The sequence below is a fragment of the Rana temporaria genome, chromosome 2, assembly GCF_905171775.1.
Source record: "Rana temporaria chromosome 2, aRanTem1.1, whole genome shotgun sequence".
Classification (NCBI taxonomy): domain Eukaryota; kingdom Metazoa; phylum Chordata; class Amphibia; order Anura; family Ranidae; genus Rana; species Rana temporaria.
Genome location: NC_053490.1, coordinates 153,271,538 through 153,280,128, shown reverse-complemented (window position 1 = coordinate 153,280,128; position 8,591 = coordinate 153,271,538). Strand labels below are relative to the sequence as shown.

The window sequence follows — 8,591 nt, the reverse complement described above, 5'->3', positions numbered from 1 at the left end:
AGACACAGTGAAAATGTTTCTAATAATGTCCAAAGAGAGAGCAGATATTTTATACTCTGCAAGGGGTTTTATCAGCAGTTAAAAAGAGGTGCTTTTTACACACGTAATAAATGCTTTCATAACTTGTTAACATATGAAAATCAAATATTTACAGTATATGGATTGATATATTGATTGAAGCAGATGTTGACAATACGTGGAGCAGGGGGGAATCAAACAAGGTTACGTACAGTGGGCCCAGGAGGCGCAATACAATGAAACAAGTGGCAATCAGCCTAGTAACAAAAGTCCGAAGGGGACATAGGAGAGAGAGCAAGAGCAAAATTAAATCCTGCATTGTGAGCTAAATAAAGACACATGGAGCGAATGATCAATAGCAACAGGTGTAAACATGCAGAGGAAAATGAAAGTATATTGATACATGAAACAAGAAATGTGGGAAAGGGTGACAAACCCTGGGATTTTAAAGGTGTTAATATTGGAAAATTCAATCCAAAACAATGAAATAAATATAAAAATAATAATTTATTCAGACATATAAATTGGTTTTTAAATAACACAGAATATCAAACAAGACATGGATGGTCTCATAGGTGATGTTAGCGACTAAAACAGTAGCAGAGGAACCTGTTGGAGGAGGCCCGACATGTTTCGCTCGATTGAGCTTTATCAAGGGCAGTGCAACAAGCTACAAAATAGAAAAAAGAGAGAAAAACAAAATAAGGCATTGTGAATATTGCCAAAAACAACAACAACAGTCTGAAAAGTACAGACCGCTGGTGTTACAGTACAAAATGATCTATATTTATACATAAATGATATTTGGGGGATAAACATTTGTAATAGAGTAGTTCATGAAAATACAAAGGTCACATAAACTAGTTGTACAGTGAAAGAGACCAGGAGCACACTTACCCGTCCAGGTCCAAGAACATCCAATCACAATTAAAATCAGCTGTATGCCATTAAATCAAACTGTGAAAAAGGATTCCACAGTATATGTGCCGAATCTAGCAAGCATCCCAAAGGAGAGCCACACCAGCCAGTCAGTCCAAGTGGGGTTTACACAATGCTATAGTAAAAAAGGTAAACAATAATAAATAATGGGAGAGTACACCCACCAAATAAAATTCTGGGGGGGGTAAAATCTCAAGCAATAAGGTTAAAAATAAAAGTTTCTATATACAGCTGTATCCATATATAAGCATATGTAAATACCTTGGATAGGCAGTTGGATCGGATCAAAAGAAGGGACTAGCAAAATTGCGTCCAGCACGGGAAGAGTTAAACAGCCAGTTAGCATTGATCAGTTGGAGAGAAACCTCTAACAACGCTGGTTGCTAATAAAAAACATATAAGAAGACATATAATCACTAATGGTGTCAATATAAACACCCAATGCAGTAATAGTAGGATAAAAAAGCTGTAGAATAAAACAAGGAAAGAGAGAGAAACAAACCTGTTTGAAGAGGTTGAAATCACATGCCTGAGAAATCATAAGGCAGAGACAGCCTGAAGCTCTGACATTTCAGAGCCATGACAAGAGCAAACATAATTGACCTTTAAATACCCCCCAGCTGTAATGCAAAGCTGCTGGGGGTGGGCCTGAATCAAAAGTGGCCGCCGGAACTGACCACCTAGGGGCGGCCACCTTGGATCTCCCTGCCCAGCCCATTTTGTCATTGGACACACTTTTGATTCAGGCCCACCCCCAGCAGCTTTGCATCACAGCTGGGGGGTATTTAAAGGTCAATTATGTTTGCTCTTGCCATGGCTCTGAAATGTCAGAGCTTCAGGCTGTCTCTGCCTTATGATTTCTCAGGCATGTGATTTCAACCTCTTCAAACAGGTTTGTTTCTCTCTCTTTCCTTGTTTTATTCTACAGCTTTTTTTTATCCTACTATTACTGCATTGGGTGTTTATATTGACACCATTAGTGATTATATGCCTTCTTATATGTTTTTTATTAGCAACCAGCGTTGTTAGAGGTTTCTCTCCAACTGATCAATGCTAACTGGCTGTTTAACTCTTCCTGTGCTGGACGCAATTTTGCTAGTCCCTTCTTTTGATCCGATCCAACTGCCTATCCAAGGTATTTACATATGCTTATATATGGATACAGCTGTATATACAAACTTTTATTTTTAACCTTATTGCTTGAGATTTTACCCCCCCCAGAATTTTCTTTGGTGGGTGTACTTTCCCATTATTTATTATTGTTTACCTTTTTTACTATAGCATTGTGTAAACCCCACTTGGACTGACTGGCTGGTGTGGCTCTCCTTTGGGATGCTTGTTAGATTAGGCACATATACTGTGGAATCCTTTTTCACAGTTTGATTTAATGGCATACAGCTGATTTTAATTGTGATTGGATGTTCTTGGACCTGGACGGATAAGTGTGCTCCTGGTCTCTTTCACTGTACAACTAGTTTATGTGACCTTTGTATTTTCATGAACTACTCTATTACAAATGTTTATCCCCCAAATATCATTTATGTATAAATATAGATCATTTTGTACTGTAACACCAGCGGTCTGTACTTTTCAGACTGTTGTTGTTGTTTTTGGCAATATTCACAATGCCTTATTTTGTTTTTCTCTCTTTTTTCTATTTTGTAGCTTGTTGCACTGCCCTTGATAAAGCTCAATCGAGTGAAACATGTCGGGCCTCCTCCAACAGGTTCCTCTGCTACTGTTTTAGTCGCTAACCTATCACCTATGAGACCATCCATGTCTTGTTTGATATTCTGTGTTATTTAAAAACCAATTTATATGTCTGAATAAATTATTATTTTTATATTTATTTCATTGTTTTGGATTGAATTTTCCAATATTAACACCTTTAAAATCCCAGGGTTTGTCACCCTTTCCCGCATTTCTTGTTTTCTGTTTATGTCGGGATGTGGTGTTCAGTGATTTGAGTATCTGTGCTTCATTTACATATTTATATTGATACATGAGTCTACCTGGGCCCAATGACAAGGAAAACACGGGCATCATTCCGAGGATGTCCGGGGGGAGAAGAATTGGCAACGCGTCAGTCCTGAAAAAGTCCGATCGAGGCGCCGTAGGGTACCCAGGGAGGATCTAAGTAGGAGAAAGAAAAAACAACAAGTGCTGGAAACTCATTTCGTGGAGAACTGGGCGGAATCTGGAATCAAGGCCCTGAAGCGTTTGGGAGACTCCTTCCGAGGGCTCCTTTGGTCCAGAGGGCGGTTGAGCGGGGGGGGCTTTAGAAGGAGACTGGGGGTGCGGGTTTGCTTGCCGCATACGCAGAAAAGCCTCTGCTTCGGATGGATCCTGGAAAGACAGTTGTTCGCCGTTCGGGGCTTTGAGGCGAAGAATAGCCGGGAAGGCCAGGGTAAATTTGATCTGTCGTATGAAAAGTTCCGTGCAGACCTGTTGGAATGCTTTTCTTTTCTTTGATACCTCAATTGAATAATCAGCAAAAATCAGGACTTTAATGCCATCAATTTGTAGTTGGCGGGATTGCTGGAATGATCGTAGTATGAGGGACTTGTCCGCATAGTTAAGGTATTTGGCGATAATTAGACGTGGTGACTTCCGGTCTGAGTTGAAAGCCCCCATGCGGTGGGCCCGCTCTACCGAGCAGTGGCCTGGAAGGCCCAGTGCCTCCGGGAAGCGCTGGGCACAGAAATCAGAGAGATGCCTGAAGCAACACCGGTACCCCCACGAAACGTAGGTTACTCCTCCTGGATCTATTCTCCAAATCATCTAATTTCTGCAGAATATATTGGTTAGTTTTGTCCTGAGCATGTTCCGTGCCCTGGGCCTGATAGAGCTCATCTTCTTCATTAGAGAGGAGGTGCTCGAGGTCATTAAGCCGAGTGCCATGTTCCCCTAGCTGGGCCTTTATTTGCGCCATCCCTGCATTCACAGCCTTCTCCACTGATTGTGCTATCATGGGGTTTAATAGTGCAGCTACAGCCTGGGCAATCTGTTCTGTGGTGCTGTCCCCTGAGTGCTGGGGTGGTGGTGTGTGTGGAGGAGGTGGGGAGGAGGTGTCACCGCTTACCTCCATCTCCGCCGGCTGGACTGCAGTCTGAGAACCGGAGTAGGCTGAAGCCAGGGCCTCGGTTTGCGGATGCGCCGGCGGCGGCTGAGCCGCCTGGGACAAGTGGGTGCGAGCACCCGATTTTTCCAGGAAGCGGTCCATGGAGCAGATGGATGTGCCCAGAGGTGGAGGGGGACGTGTGGGGCTTCTCGAGCCGGTTTTTTAGGCGGATTTCGGTCGTGCTGCGGGAGCTGAGGGAGAGAGCAGCTACTCTATGCGGCGCCTGAACCGGAAGTTTTTGTCCCCACCAAGCTTCTAATCATTAAGGATAACCGCACACATGTTATTAAAAACATGGAGGAAGGCCTGGCTCTGGCTAAAAAATGGGACTTACTGCCTGAGGATGCACATATCCCATCGCCTGAACCGGTACCTACTAGGATGTCCCCTAAGTGGCGCACGACCTGACTCAAACCATTGTGCTTGTACTCCTGCCTTTCATAAGTTTTGGCTCTCTAGGGCTGTGAAGAAGCCGAATTTGGTTCGCTTGGAACTCATTACCCCTCTATTGTAATGTTGCGAGATATGTTTGCACTTTGGGAATGTTTTCACTTTTTTACATCTCTGTTTTTGCTTCGGTTTTTCTTTTTATTTATTTTTTCTTCTCTTTTTTTTACTGTACCTGAGGAGCACTCTGAAGAATTCACCTTACTCCAAGACAGGAGGTTCATATCAAACGTCTTTTTCAACAAAGCTTTGACTTGGCTATCTATCTCTGTTTCACCACCGCCATCTGCAGGTAACATGACAGCACTGCACTTGTATAATTTCAGATCATCATTATACACAGCAAACCCTTTTTTTCCAGGATAATGACTTTGTCAATTGTCTCCATGAATGTTCATGGCTTGAATAGCCCTTTCAAGAGGTCTGCAATGTGGAGGGAAATTGACAAACTTAAAGGAGAGCTACTTTGTGCACAAGAAACACATTTTATGGCTACCAAACAACCTAAATGTTCCAATAAGGCTTTCCCTCACATTTCACTGCTCCTGCTCCAGTTAAAAAGAGGGAAGTTTTGATAGCTATCAAACATTCCTTAGACTTTAAATTACATGAGGTGCTTTGTGACCCCAACGGCATATATATTATTTTGATCTGTGATATGAACAACTCCACGTATACTCTAGTAAACCTCTATGCTCCTAACAAAGGACAACCCTCCTTCCTGAGGTCCCTACTAAAAAAGGTGGACAAAGTTAAAAAGGGTTCCCTTCTTCGCTGCGGGGACTTCAATAGTCATGTAAATAAACATATGGACTGCTTGAGCAAGAGCCCTTCTAATAGACAGGAACTTCAGTCTTTTTTGTCTGAAAAAGATTTATATGATCCTTGGAGATGTATTTACTCATCGGAGAAAGACTTTACCTACTACTCCTTTCCCCACTGGGCCTATTCGAGGATTGACCTCATTCTTTCTGACTTCAATCTACTTCAGAGGACTGTATCAGCTACAATCCATTCAATCACATAGTCGGATCAAGCACCGGTCTCCATAATGCTGATAGAGCAGGGCTCTGCTCTTCCGACCTACCTGTGGAGGAACAACATTGGGATTTTAGCTAATCCCACCAATACCTCAAAGATAGACCAACAGCTTTTGTAATTTTTTTAATTAAATGATACGGATGATACTAGCATAACTACTTTATGGTGCGCCCATAAGGCATTTAGCAGAGGGCTGCTCATCCAAGCAGCAGCACAAGATAAGAGGCATAGGGGGGAGCTGTTGAACACTTTGCTCAATGACCTTAAACATTTGGAAAGTTTACATAAACAAAATCCCACCCATAAGGTAGAAACTGATCTATTAAATTGCAGGCAGAGGGTACGTTTATTACTCCTCTCTAGCCATCAGAATTTACTAAGACGCACAAAGTCAAATTTTTATGTTCAAGGCAACAAGGCTGGTAAAATGCTGGCTAATTATATTTCTAGGAGGCAACGGAAATCTAACCTCTCTTCCATTAAGGACCCACACACAGGTATTGTAGAACATCACCCGGTCAAAATAGCTAATGCCTTCATGAAGTATTATAGAGATTTGTACAACTTGAAGTCAGATAGTGCTACACCACAGCCCACGGCACAAACTATATCTACCTTCTTAGACTTGGTGTCCCTTCCGTCCTTAACGGAAGAGGACTTGATTGCACTTAATGCCCCAATTCTATCTAAAGAAATTTTAGACACCATACAAGCATTGCCAAAAAATAAGTCCCCAGGTTCTGTCAGATTTTCAACAGAATATTATAGGACATTCTCGCAGACCCTGGTCCCTTACTTGGGTATCTTGTTCAACAGCGCCGCCTCCTCAGCCTCTTTCCCTGAGGAAATGTTACAAGCTACAATTGTCACTTTGCCAAGGCCAGGTAAGAACCTGGATTCCCCAAAAATTTTTAGACCAATCTCACTAATAAATACGGATCTAAAGATCTATGCAAAAATTTTAGCGAATCGGTTAGCCAAAATTACCCCTAATTTAGTGAAAGCAGATCAGGTTGGCTTTGTTCAAAGCAGACAAGCCCCCGATGGTACACGGAGATTGCTCAACCTTCTAAGGTGAAGGAGAAGTGCCGTCGGTGACGTCATCTCCGCTCGCGGCCGAGAGCGGAGATCTGCTGCCTATCTACAAACATTCGCTGTAAACCATCTGCATGCTGTTTTTCAGCTATTTTAAATGTGAGTGCTACAATTTTGTTTATTAAATTTTGCTGAATTTACTACACTATGGAGTTTGCACTTTACTTTCATTGAGAGTGGTCTGGACGAACCTTTGGTCGGATGATTGGAGTGACCTGAGCTTTCCTGGATCCATAGTGTGTGCTGCTGGGCTCCATTTACATCTAACAGGCTGGTTTAACCTGTTTTGAGGTGAGAGGCTAGTATTTCCTTTATTTTGGGTCTGCACAACTACACTGGAGGATTGTGTGGTGGATTGCAGTACCATCTTCTGTTTAAACACCATTGCACCTCTTGGGAAATTTTGAAATCAAGCACTTTATTAACTTTATTTTATATACACTTTTTTTGCACTTTTGGAATATTTCATCAAGTGCTGGAATTTACTTTGAACACTGTATTAACTTGAACTTTATTTATTTATTTATGCCTGAACATTATTTATTTATTTCACTTTGCACAATTTTTTGGTGCACATTTTTTCCGTTTTAAAAAAAAAAACATATTTAGAGCCTTTACTTTGTGTTTTTTGGATTACACATGATTATCATTATTCACGTTATCACTATTTTGCCTATTTGGTGATGGTACTGGAGTTTATTATGTATTGCAATTGTCTTCACAATACTTATTGACTTTAAATTATTATTATTTCTAGTCTTCATTAATTTCATCAATCTCACTATTCCCACCCTTCACATCTTAGTTGTGGATGTCATGAAGGGTTTTCGAGGAAATTAGGAGTGGAACACATTTTATTGGATCCATTGGTCAATATCCATACGTTGCTGTGCGATATTTGATATTTACTTTATTATATATTTCTCCACTGGCAAGCGCCACTACACTCCCCTCTTTACATATGTTCCTGTGAGATACTCTGCATTGGATACTTTAGGGAAAGGTTCCTGATTGTGCTTATAGGGACAGAAATATATAGAAGTCAGTCCTGCTTCAGAAATCATATTACACCAGCGCTGCATAAGTTCCTGTGAGATACTCTGCATTAGATACTTTAGGAAAAGGTTCCTGATTGTGCTTATAGGGACAGACATATATAGGAGTCAGTCCTGCTTCAGAAATCATATTACACCAGCGCTGTATATGTTCCTGTGAGATACTCTGCATTAGATACTTTAGGGAAAGGTTCCTGATTGTGCTTATAGGGACAGAAATATATAGGAGTCAGTCCTGCTTCAGAAATCAAATTACACCAGCGCTGCATATGTTCCTGTGAGATACTCTGCATTAGATACTTTAGGGAAAGGTTCCTGATTGTGCTTGTAGGGACAGAAATATATAGGAGTCAGTCCTGCTTCAGAAATCAAATTACACCAGCACTGCATATGTTACTGTGAGATACAACCTTTAGATACTTTTCTTCTATTGTCCTATTCTCTGTATGTGTGAGATAAACACTTTAGGTAGTGTTCTTAGATAGTGTTCTATTCCAAAAACACCCATTTAGGGCAAAAAAAAAAATTGCAGTGTTTCCTCCAGTGTTTGCAGTTTTTCCTTCATATCTGTACGTGTGAGATAAACACTTTAGCTAGTCTTCTTCTATTGTTCTATTCAAAAATCACCCATTTAGGGCCAAAAAATATATGGACCTCGTCCTCCTAGGTCAAGATTTTTTTTATGTTATTTTAAGTTATTTCCCTATCCACATTTATTTTCAGAGTACTTTCCATGCTCTTACCAACATTTTGCTGCCATCCGCAGCCCTCTAGCCCTTTCCATTAGTGTTTTAGAGACATTTTAGTACCGAAAAGTTTGGGTCCCCATTGACTTCAATGGGGTTCGGGGTCAAGTTCGGGTCAAGTTCGGGTCC

The 8,591-nt window shown here is 41.2% G+C and overlaps 2 long non-coding RNA genes across 2 annotated transcripts; one reads left to right on the top strand and one right to left on the bottom strand.

The window, feature by feature from the left end:
- Positions 1–546: 546 nt before the first annotated feature.
- Positions 547–1,537, bottom strand: LOC120928562. The gene is made up of 4 exons (XR_005747228.1): positions 1,460–1,537; positions 1,219–1,340; positions 916–1,072; positions 547–688 (listed from the first exon to the last, which is right to left on the bottom strand). It is a non-coding gene; the product is annotated as an uncharacterized LOC120928562 (long non-coding RNA).
- A 215-nt stretch (positions 1,538–1,752) lies between these two features.
- LOC120928561 lies at positions 1,753–2,392 on the top strand. The gene is made up of 3 exons (XR_005747227.1): positions 1,753–1,849; positions 1,971–2,092; positions 2,239–2,392. It is a non-coding gene; the product is annotated as an uncharacterized LOC120928561 (long non-coding RNA).
- Positions 2,393–8,591: the final 6,199 nt, after the last annotated feature.